Here is a 12,395-nt window from a genome sequence, read left to right as displayed (position 1 = left end):
GCAGGAAGCACCAAGCAAGGCTCAAGCACAGCAAAATTAAATCTAGCAGAAGTCCAGGTACAGACTGCCAAGTATTCTGTGCAGCAGGGAAGGGAAAAACTATGTAATGTTCTACCAGACTTTCAGTTCAGTAGTAGGTGAAAACACCTCATCATTTTTAGTAACCTCACACTGATAATCCAATTGCTTGAAATGAAGAATATTTTTGCCAAAGGATATTAAATTCAGGCAACATTTGCTGAGCCTAATAGCATTTAAGCACATGGCCACAAATGTAGATCAATGTCCAGACTCTTCCAGATTGGTGGGAAACAGACATTTTACTCCTCAACAAACATTACAGAAAGTGAAATCTCCATGAAAAGCTTGTTTAGTTGTTCAGTTGCATTTTAATTCCTTAAAATTCATTATTTAATCCACAGGCTTCATGTTCTGGTAATGAAATGGACACAAACTATTAGGAGGGAAATTTACTTATACAATAATACTATTGTATAAGTAAATTGTATATTGTATATATTGTATAATATATATATTATTCTGTGATTCACGTTCATGATCAGAGAAGCCTTACTGATCCTGACTAACTCTTGAATGTCATTCAACTAAAATCAGGTTGAATTAAACTTTTCCTATTACTATGCTACATGCACAAATATTTCTAAAAATAAAAATAAATCACAGAACAGAAACATACTTATATGAGTAAATAAAAAAAAAAGGTGATAAATGCATCAAGCCAGCAAAATTTTGAGAACAAAGACAAATATGCCTGTCTTCATCAACAAATTAAAAAGACAATATTATAAGACTGAGCCTACATTTTAAATGGCAAAGTCAAGTCAAACCGTCCTTAAAGCCGGAGCATTCTGGGACAATGATCACTGGGCTGTGAAAGGAATTAATGAGCTCTAACAGTACAAGTACTACTGCCCACTGTGTTATAAATGCTTCACTCACTTCTTCAGTTTTCTCACCTATAAACAGGAGCTAGAATAAAAACAGCATGGTGTTGAAAGACTACTTGTGAGACCTTACATTGGCTTCAGAAATTATCAGACACTGTACTAAATTAAAGTATTACAGATAAATGGTTAGACTAAAAGGTGACATTTTTATGCAGATGACTTTTCACTTCAGGAAATGAGTAAACAAAATGGTTTTCATTCTTTCATAATAGAAAATGTTAAAAATGGATGGTGTGAGTCATGAAACATCAGTGCTCATGGCTTAAGGTCATGCCTACCACTACACTCCCTTTGAACTGACCTGAGTAGATGTTCAGTTTTGTAGTCGAGCAACTTAAACACCTATGTGGACACTCCAGAATGGAAAACACTGAGCAATAAGAGACTAAAGAATCCCATGGAAAATTACATGAAGGAAGTTTGCTTCAATATAAAAAAAACACAGATATTTTTGTTTTGGAAGGCTCACTGAAAGATGTCCAGACCTCAGCTAAAAACAATGATTCTGGTTAGGGAAAGTTGTTCTGGCGAATGAAATATCAAAGAGTTTTTAATAGGGAGGTTACAAACTAGCATAGTTCTAGGTTCTTCTCATAAGAAATGGCCTTTAAGATAGCTGAAGTGTAATACCTTACAAGCAAAGGATCATGAAATGAATGTTTCTATACAACCAGGTGCTCTTCTAATACAACTGTAGTATAACATGTTTTCAGAATGGCCAGTTGAGATTATTGCTCACACAAACAGAATACTTCTAACCAATTTTACCAGTCAAAGTATTTGCCACAGCCATCACCATTAAAAAGAACACTGCTTTATGTTAATGAACCTACAAAATTTATTTTTCTCATTCTTTAAAAGAATAGATTAATCTTCAAAATTAAATGCCATGGGTACACAGGAACTAAAGGCCACTAGTTTCTACCCAAACAAAAACAGTTTAACATTATCTTTACTCCTTTACAGTGAACACTGCTGATTCTTGCTTGTAGAAGGATTTTCTGCCACTAGTTTTTGTGCCTCAAGTAATTTTCATCTTTCTCACACACCATTAATAATGCTACTGCTCCAGGTATCACTAAACAATATAATTAATGGAGCCCAAGAACACTGCGACCTAGCCATGTTGCAATGTGATTTGGATCTATAAAGAACATTCTGAAGGCTTTGGATGAGTTGGCCAGATTATCCCAAATAATAATGCCGTGCAGGTTCAGGAAAAGAAAAAAAATGCAGAAATACACTACCTTCAACATATCCAAGCAATCAGAATATAACTGTATTAAACTGAGAATAATATGCATGTTATAATGCCGCTTCACTTATTTGTAAATATCAGTTTAAACTGCTTAGCAAAGGAAAAAAAGCTTGTAAGGTGGACCTTAGGGAAAAAGAAAGACTTTAGATTATTGGCCTAAGTTCAGCAGCAGAGTTAGCAATTTATGGACTTGATTATATCTTCAAAATGAACAATAACCCAGTAACTACTGCAGTAGAAAGGTACTAAATTTTTATGATATGGGGTAATCAGGTTGGCTACCAAAGACATAGCAGACATGCTGCAAAGAAGAAACAATTCACATTAAAATAGTCAAGTAACAAATTCCCTTCTTGAAAAGGATATTTTTCTTTATATGATGCCTTTAGCAGACTGTAGGCTGTTTCTTTAAATGAATGCTTATGACACACTTAATTTTCAGGCACACTTTGTTACAGAAACAGGCACCACAGTGTACATCATGTTTAGAAATAAATAGAGTTGTCATACTTGGATTCATATTGACATTTACATCAGACTTTTAATCTGTGTAGATTTGACAGATGGTAAAAAGTCAGCCACCCCACATATAAATGACACTTACATATTCATAATCAACACATTTTTGGTTGTTTACTCAGGAAAGCAAAACTAGTTTATTTTTACATCTCTACTATGGCAGTAAATAGTCTGACATTTCAGCATATTTGGAGATGGTATGCCATTTTATTGCAATTACTATTTCCACAAAAAAAAAAAAAAAAAAAAAAAAGACCAAAAAATAGTGGTGCTTTTCCAAAAAAAAAAAAATATAATGTATTCTTTTTTGTAGAAGATTAAAAAAATATTCTTTCCTTCATGGTGTAATGGGTGCTCACAGACTGTGGAATTAGCAATTTAATGCAAAATCAGTAAACTTTTCCCTTCTATTTAGTGCATGAATTGTTAATAAAAATGAAATAAAAATGAAGTACCTATGATAACTCAATAAATACCCAAAGAAATGTAGTGCTTTATAATTACTTAATGCCTACAGGAGTAACTCAGTTGTTATAAAAAAATATGCAAATAAAATTATAAAATAATATGCAAAATTCAATAATATTCAAAATGTAATAAAAAATGGCATCCAAAATATTTTGGACTCTACTATTTTTTTTCCAATTTCTTGTTATTATCTAGAATTTAAAACACTTTTTACACTGTCCTCTCATGACTGTTTGTGTAATGAGCTGAGAACAGATTTGAGCATGATCCCTGTGTAGTTAGATGCTGGATGCTTCCATGAAGATTTTTTAAGAAGGCCATGAAGTAACATAAGACACAGGACAAGTCTTAAGGCATTGTATTTAACTTTCTAGATATCTTTATCAGCTGCATTTATTATGCCACAAAATATTATTCCATTCAAACATTTTAGATTAGACTTTGGATACATTGTATCTTACCCTATATTGAAAAGCCAATGCTTTAGAAAGCAAAAAGAGAATCTACCAATATACTCAATCCTAATAAAAAGAAACCAAATAACACCAATAATGCAGGAAAACCTCAGGCTTTGAAACGACAATGGAGTTCCAGTCATCTTTACATTCTGTCCACGTACAGCAGGAAACACCAAAGAAACACATAACCATGCAGACGGTGAGCTACACCAAATGGAATGTGCATCATATGAATTAGTATATATTTCTATTTTTTTCCTGAGTTATTCCATATTATAAACTCCCCTGGTTAGAGAGGCTTATTTGCTGTAAATTTATGCAAATTTGACCACAACTCAAGCTCTGTCTTGCTGAAAGAATCTAGATGCTATTGTAGTAATAAAAAAGATTCAAGCATGAGCAAACAAGATACTTATTATGTAAAATTTTTTTTTAAAAATTGCTCTAAAATAAAATATGATGTAAATAAAACATTTAGAGGTTTTCTAGGACATTTGTAACAGAAAACATTCCTGATGACACTAAATTACACAAAATAGACCCAACCCAAAATGGAACTATTTAGCAAAGAATACGCCAGAGGGTGAAGCTGGCGCTTACAGAAGTGTCTGGCTTTGACAGCTTTGATCACTTGAATTTTGCAGAAATCGAATTACATTTCTCACCAAAAGAACCAGACCCAGCACATGTCAGTTCAAAAGAGAATATATCCAATGACAAGAAGACACCATCTTTGTCATCAGCTCTGTGAGTCCTCTGGTAACTTATCTGTAGTCTTTTCATACATGGAAGATATAAATTTATAAAGCTATGTTGATTTGAGGCAGGGAGAAATAGGCTCAATTGCAAACAGTTTCACTGGTCATTCCTCACTGCAGTGTGTCTTATGGATCCATTCTCAAATAACTGCAGAGTAGAGGTTAGGATACCTTTACAGAATTTACCATTAAAATGATTCAGTACACAGAGGATGGGCTGCCCACTCTTGTAAAGCTCCAAGGAAGAGTTATCACAAAAGGGAGATCTACATTCCCTTCTTACCTTAGACACTGGAGGCCATTTAAATGTGAGCATATCATCGTATCCTGTAGCGTACCAGTTCTGATTGCCAATAAAGCTGTGACAAAAGTACTTCAGAGGAATGCTGCTTTAGTTTTGAAAGATACTACTAAAGCAGTATAAAATATCATTAAAACACCCATGAGTACAAAACAAGTGATGTGCAAATAGATTTCAATAACTTCCCATGCATAACACTTTAGTTACTTTAGATTACGTTATGCTACAGAGGTTTTTCACAATCTTGCCTTCAGAAAATTTGAGAATATGTATAAAATCCATTATTTATTACACCACATCTTTAGTAATAAATAGAGTAGATTGCTTTTAACTCCAATTGTGACTAATTCCCAGCTGATTTCATTTTCTAGCACATCAGCAAAGTACACAGACTTCTTTGACACCAATTATTAACTTATAAACTAATTCAGAAGAAGAAACTAATGTAGTATAAAAATTACTTCAATCCTCTTTTAAGAGGAATTAAGACCTAATGAAGAATGAGCTTCAGAAACTCAGGAGTTTTGTTTCAAATTAATTTCAATTCAATATAGAATATTTTTATGCTTATCTGAAAGTGTCATTCTCCAGCCAAGCCTGTCCAAACTTACTCTCTCCCTAAAGTTACCAATCAGAAGTATAAAATAGACTCCCATATTCTTCTTTTTTTCTTCTGAGAAATATCAATCTTTCCTTTCCAGTATCCACTTGAAACCAAAAAAACCTGTTTGCTTTGTTTTCCAGGAATATAGCCTGCTATATTTCCAAATATAGCACCAACTTCCAAACACCAACTTCCAAGTTTATGTACCTGGAAATACCATATGATGCATATGTATAATGATGGAGAAAGAGAAAAAGAGGGGGAACAAAAAAAAAAAGGAGAGAGAGAAAAATAAGAGAAAAAAGGGGAAGACCTGGGGATGTACAAGCCTGTCAGTCTCACCTCTGTGCCCAGCAAGATCACGGAGCAGATCCTCCTGGAAACTATGCTGAGTCACATGGAAAATAAGGAGGTGATTCGTGACAGCCAACAAGGCTTTAATACAGACCTGGCAAATCTGGTGGGCTTCTATAATGGAGTTACAGGGATGGTGAATGAGGGAAAAGCAATTGAAGTCATCTGCCTGGATTAGTGCAAAGCATTTGATGTTATCCCACACTATGCCATTGTCTCTGAAATGGAGAAAGATCAATTTGGTAGATGGACTGCTTAATAGTTACAGAATTGGAGGGATGGTTGTACTCAAACAATTGCAATCTTTGCCTCAATATCCAAGTGGAGACCAGTGACAAGGGGCATTCCTCAAGGGTCAGTTTTGAGACTGTCACTGTTTGACATTTTCATCTGTGACATGGACAGTGGGAATTGAGCACACCCTCAGCAAGCTGGCCAGAAAGCCAATCATAACCTGGGCTATACCAAAAGCCATGTGACCAGCAGGCCAAGGGAGGTGATTCTGCACCTCTACTCAAATCTGGTATAACACCACCTGGAGTTCTGTGTCCAGGTTCTGGGGTCCACAACATAAGCAGGACATGGATCTGCTGGAGCAAGTCCAGAGGAGGGTCATGAAGACTATGAGAGGGCTGGAGCATCTCTCCTATGAAGACAGGCTGAGAGAGTTGGGATTGTCCAGCCTGGAGAAGAGAAGGCTCTGGAGAGGCTTAGGGCAGCCTTCCAGCACCTAAAGGAGGCCTGCAAGAGAGCTGAAGAGAGTTTTTACAAAGGCATGTAGTGACAGAACAAGGGGAATGGCTCTAAACTGAAGGAGGGTAGGTTTACATCAGATATAATCAGATATAATCAGAAACATTCTGTGGTGATTATGATGACGTACTGGAACACATTGCCCAGAGAAGTCCTGGCTGCTCATCCCTGGAAGCATTCAAGGCCAAACTGGATGGGACTTTCAGCAACCTGGTCAAGTGGAAGGGTGTCACTGACATGACAGGGTGATTTGAACTAGATTATCTTTAAAGTCTCTTCCAACCCAAACCATTCTGTGGTAACTTCACTTATCAATTCCATGACCTTCACAGTACTGCTCAGTCCTAGATTGATCCAGACTGATAATCCATTACAGCTGCCTAACTGAACATTACAGAGGCCAAAAACTTAAATGACTTCAAAGCAATGGACAAAGTGTAGGAGGAAATGTCTACTAGAGGCCATTAAACAATCTACACACAACCTCCACAACAGTTACTAGCACAAGTCAGAAACCTATGCTAAGAGAAGGACTGCTTAACCTATCCTCAACTCCCTAGACTCCATCACAGAGAACAACTAAACAGAGTTTTGTTCTCAGGTTACTTCTCACACCCAGATATCCCTCTACATTTATCAAAACACACATTGCATATCTCCAGGACATATAAACAGCTTCATCCTTACTCAGCAAACCTTCCAAATCTTCAAGAAATGTTCACAAGAAAAAACACTCATTACACCTTCACTTCTCAGAAGCAGGACCTGAATTCAAACTTTGCACAGCCACAACATACTGTATTATTTACAGTCTTGAAGGCCCAAAATTATTTCAAAAATAATGCAATAGGATGGTGAGAATTTTTTTTTATAGAAAACATTCTGTCAATTGACCTGCCTCACTAGTACATATTCTGCCAGAATAACACAAGACCTGCAGGCACAAGTGAGACCACTTTTACTCCCATGATCTGGAGTGTCATCAGCGTAATGTTGTCAATACCAAGTCATAAACCCATTCACAACCATGTATGAATAAAAAGAAGTTATTTCAAAGAAGGCTGCTTGTGACCTAAACTGACCGGTTAAAGTTGCTTCAATCACCTACAATCACAATGTACAAAACTATTTAAGCACAATTTTTCTGATATCAACCAGTTATGACTGCAAAATTCCATACACTGTTATTCCAAATAAGTCCAAATGTAGAATATACATCTGGACATCCACTCTCTCTGAGCAAATTACTTACTGTTTGCATTTCTAAGTACCAGCATTTATATGCACCAGTGACGAGACAGAAATAATGAAGTTGTATCTAGACTGTTAGCAACGCTTGATAGATTATCTGTCTAGCCCTATGTTCCATGTTTTAAGTGCAATTTAAAAATTTAAAAATCAGTATTACAGTACTATATAATATCAGAAGGCAGAACTTTAATTTAACTTTATAATTCTAGATACAATAGCTTTCCCTTGAATATGAAGTGATGTATCACACATTCCAAGCTTTGTATTGTATAATCATAGAGCTTTTTGTTACTGTTAAAGCCAAAATTTAGGTTCTGAGGCAGTAAAATGCAGTAGTACAAAGAATACATTAGAAACAGTTTTTAAAATTAGGCTAAGAAAAATCATTGCAGCTGGATTTAAGTAGAGAAAATTATAGAAAAGTATTCAGAAAACATTTATTACAGAAGCCTAAGCAACATACATGTTTTAATAATATATATTAAAATATATGGATTTTTAATTAACTAGCCATCCTTAGTTTTGATGGGCACTTATTTATAGTTTAAAAAATATTTCGAGCAAAAAGCCCATCAAGTCTTTCTTGTGTGTGTGTCTTGTTTCCTTCGCATTCTACTGCATCTCAGAGTAACAGCAATCAAACCCTGTACAAGGCTGGCAGAAAAATTTGACTGTATTAAGTTACCAGAAATATCATTACATCTGTCAATAAGAGAGGAGAACTATTGTTTTTTCCCCTTTTTCCCCATGCGACAGAGGTAAACAGCTGCTCTTTTTTCTGTCAGTCAAGCTTCTAGGTTTACCTAACTCCCACTAACTCAGCGGATGACCTTTCATAACAGCCAAAACACATTTTCATCTAACCAAAATACTTACTTTTGTGTAATATGTAATATTTAATTGCTTCAAATGTAAACACTAAAACAAAATCCACAGAAAAATTGGTCACTTTGCATGTAATTCCCCACCATTCCTGATAAGGATAATAAAGCAGTAAATTATATCAGCTTTAGCTGTATCAAGACTCACAAACTGCACCCTCATTAACTTAAGCTCTGATTTAGTCAATATAGAAGATTCTAAAAATATTAGTCCAAATAACACATATCTCTGAGAGGTGGATTCAAGCATTTGAAAGTGGTGTTAATTTGCCTTTAATGCTGAAATATAGGAAATGCCCCTCATTGTTCAGCTTCATTAGCATCATTTTATTTATAATCCTAGTGAAAATGTTCATGGATATTTGTGTCACTCATGGTATACCTGTACATGTTTCATGGGGAAACATACCTGTATTGGGTAATTTTGCCACATATAGGAAATATTTTTTACTCCTTTAAATTCTTAATAGCAACACACATTATGCCACGAAGAAATTACTGTCCAAAGCCCATTGACAAAATGCAAGATGTACATATTACAAATATTTCATATTTGTGTTCTCTTCACAAATAAGAAGTGCTTAACACCTTTGTTCTAATTAATTCCCAATCTGGTGTATGGGAAGTGGGTACAGGGGTACCATTTCACTGCAGAAAAATTAGAATTGCTCATACTGAATGGGCATGAAAACAATCTGGACTAGAAAACAAAGGCAACAAAGCCTCTTATGGACCTGACGTTTCTAAATTAGACTGTAGTGAACAAAAGCTTTTGTTAATAAAACTACAGCCAACAGTATTATTGTGTACCTTCCAGAAAAAAAATAAAATGGGAGTAAGCTTGTGCACAGACTAAGCTGTCCTATTGGTACCTTGAGTATGTCAAGAAGGAGAAGTACAGACAGGGAGTGTGAGAACTTTGAGATCTTTAATACTTCCACTGCCTCTGCTTGTGATGTACAACATCTATTTCCTGGATAAACAGAGAAGTTAGGTCCCCAGAGCCTGAATCCAGTACCTTTCATAAGCCCTAACTTCATTTTTACAAACGATAAAAGAAAATGTAATTTGCTTTCCAGCTTTACCAGTAATCCATATGTGTTCATATTGCAGACTGCAAAAGCATCTGTGAGATCAATAATAAACATCCTACTCATCGTTTACTCTTCTGCTTTATTTAAAGAGAACATTCCCCAGCATACCTGCCACTTTCCAGTTGGAATGATAGAATCCAGATAATAGAAATAGAAAAATACATTGCAAACAGCAAAATATATGCTCTCTAGCAACAGGCAGGAGACCTCCCAAAATCAAGCAGCCTAATTTCTACATTTCTGAATTAAAAAAGCAAAGAATACAATAGAGTACCAACAAATCTCAGATATGAGGGAATATCAGATCACATCTGCCAGTGTGTTTCTCCTCAAAACTCTTCCTAATCAAGAGCCTCACATATTCAGGTTCTTTCCACCCAGCTACAGGTTATTTAGTTAGTCCAACTCAGCAGTGCAGTTTGATTTTTCCTGCTAACAGCCTGCCTCCACTGAGTCAGTAAAGCCCACTCAGAGAAACACAGAACATGTAAGGGTAGAAGAGACCACTGGAGGTCATCCAGTCCAACCAGTCCATTCAAGCAGGGTCCCCTCGAGCACATTACTCAGGACTGTGTCCAGATGGCTTGTGAATATCTCTAGGGAAGGAGAATCCTGAATATCTCTATGAAGGAGAATCCACAGCCTCTCTGGAATATCTGTTCCAGTGCTCAGCCATGCACACAGAAAAGAACTTCTTGCTCACGTTCAGGTGGAACTTCTTGTGTAATCACTCCACTTACATCTGAACCAGTAAAGTTTATTTCAGCTGACATATCTAGAGAATTTATTTACACAAAACTAGAAAATCCCAGCTGATCACACACAAGCTTGAATATATTTACTTGAGTTACTGGAGAAGTTACTTCTGTCACGGAGATGGTGAAAAGTACCATTCATTGTTGTTGCAAAAAAAGCACAGTTTTTTGCTAAATGTGAAAACCCTTCAATCAGGGGAATGAAACTTGAACCAAGAAGCACTGGGACTTCACAGGGTGGCTGCAAGTATTTTTCTCAATAATCACTAATCCCATTTTTCAGAAATAGCTAGTTGCTAAAAGGTTTTAGGGGGTTCAATTTTTAGTTTGTTTATTTATTTTTAAGTAACCATTGCACATTTTCTTTTTGGTGTTTGTCACTAAATAAATACCCTTAAAAATAAGCTGTTAAACGTTGGAGCACATGTTGCTACTATCTGTAATACACATTGATTTACTACACTAACATTGGATAAGGTAAAAAATCTTTTAAAATATTGTAAACATAAAAGCTTGAATTTCCTAAATATACATCTCTTGTCCTACAGTGATTATGTATAATATTAAATACCTCTGCACATAATTATAGAAAACACAGCACTGCCATTTTATAGACAGATATGAATAATAACTGGATTTTATGTATTTTCAAGCTACATCTAATTTGCACATTTTGCCCAAAATGCCTTTAGCTACCTTTCTTCTAAGTTTTTACCTGATTCCTTTGGCGATTATGCTCTATGCATTCTGCTGTTATTGCTCTCATTTACCTTTTCACTTGTCATTATTAAATACTTTTATTATTTCCTTCGTGCAGCCTCGTCACAAGAATACCTCTCTCTAAACGCATTTTTCTCTTTTTTTTCTTTTTTTCTTTCTTTTTTTTTTTTTTTAATGAAAGCAGCAGCTTTGGGTGGGTGATTCATTGCTCACATCAGAACAGCAGAGCATCAACCAAACCTCGGAAAAAAACTTTTTCAGGACTCCAAACAATCTTGATGTCACGGTGGTGTGAAATACGATCGCCGGCTCCAGGAGGCTTTTCCCAAGTATTGCGGCAGAACCAGTCTGTTCTCCCAGGTGACAGAACCACACCTCCCAGGTGTGCTGCGAAGCTACAGCAGCGCCCGACCGCAGCACACCTGGGAGGCGAGGTGACACCGCCACACGTGTCCCTGCCACTCCTCCTGGCTGCTGCAGGGAGCCCGGGCAGGCAAGGAGCTCCTCAGCGCCTCCCGGAGCTCCTGCCTCCCCGGGCTCCTTCCTGCCTGCGGCGGGGCCTGGCACAGCGGGGTCTTGCCCTGCCAGCAGGACCAGCGGTGCCCCGGGGTGCAGCGGGAAGGGCGCGCGCAGCAGGAGAAGGAGGTGATTCCCCCTCTGCTCCCTGCTGAGGCCACAGCTGCAGCGCTGTGCCCAGCTCCGGGCTACTCGGCACAGGAGGGACCAGCAGCTCCTGGAGAAGGCCCAGGGGAGGGACGCAAAGATGATTTGGGGTCTGGAGCATCTCTCTTATGAAGAGAGACTGAGGGAGCTGGGCCTCTTTAGTCTGGAGAAGACTGAGGGGATCTCATGAATGCATGTACGTATCCCACAGGCAGGTGCCAAGGGGACGGTGCCAGACTCTTTTCAGCGGCGCCCGGAGAGAGGAGCAATGGCCATAAACTGAAACACAAGAAGTTCCACCTCAACACGAGGAAGAACTTCTTTGCACTGAGGGTGGCAGAGCACTGGAACAGGCTGCCCAGCGAGGTTGCGGAGTCTCCCTCTCTGGAGACATTCCAAACCCTCCAGGACTTGTTCCCGTGTCACCTGCTCTAAGTCACCCTGCCTTGTCAAGGACTGGATCTCCAGAGGTTCCTTCCAGCCCTAAGGATTCTGTGATCTCCCCGGTGTGCCCCAGAGACACGTGGGGAAGCCCCTCGGCATTCGGGATCCGGGAGCGGGACTCGGGCCCAGCCCCGCCCCTCAGGAGC

The sequence above is a fragment of the Pyrgilauda ruficollis genome, unplaced genomic scaffold (assembly GCF_017590135.1).
Source record: "Pyrgilauda ruficollis isolate IOZ18807 unplaced genomic scaffold, ASM1759013v1 scaffold35, whole genome shotgun sequence".
Taxonomy (NCBI): domain Eukaryota; kingdom Metazoa; phylum Chordata; class Aves; order Passeriformes; family Passeridae; genus Pyrgilauda; species Pyrgilauda ruficollis.
Note: the sequence above shows the minus strand (reverse complement) of the source record.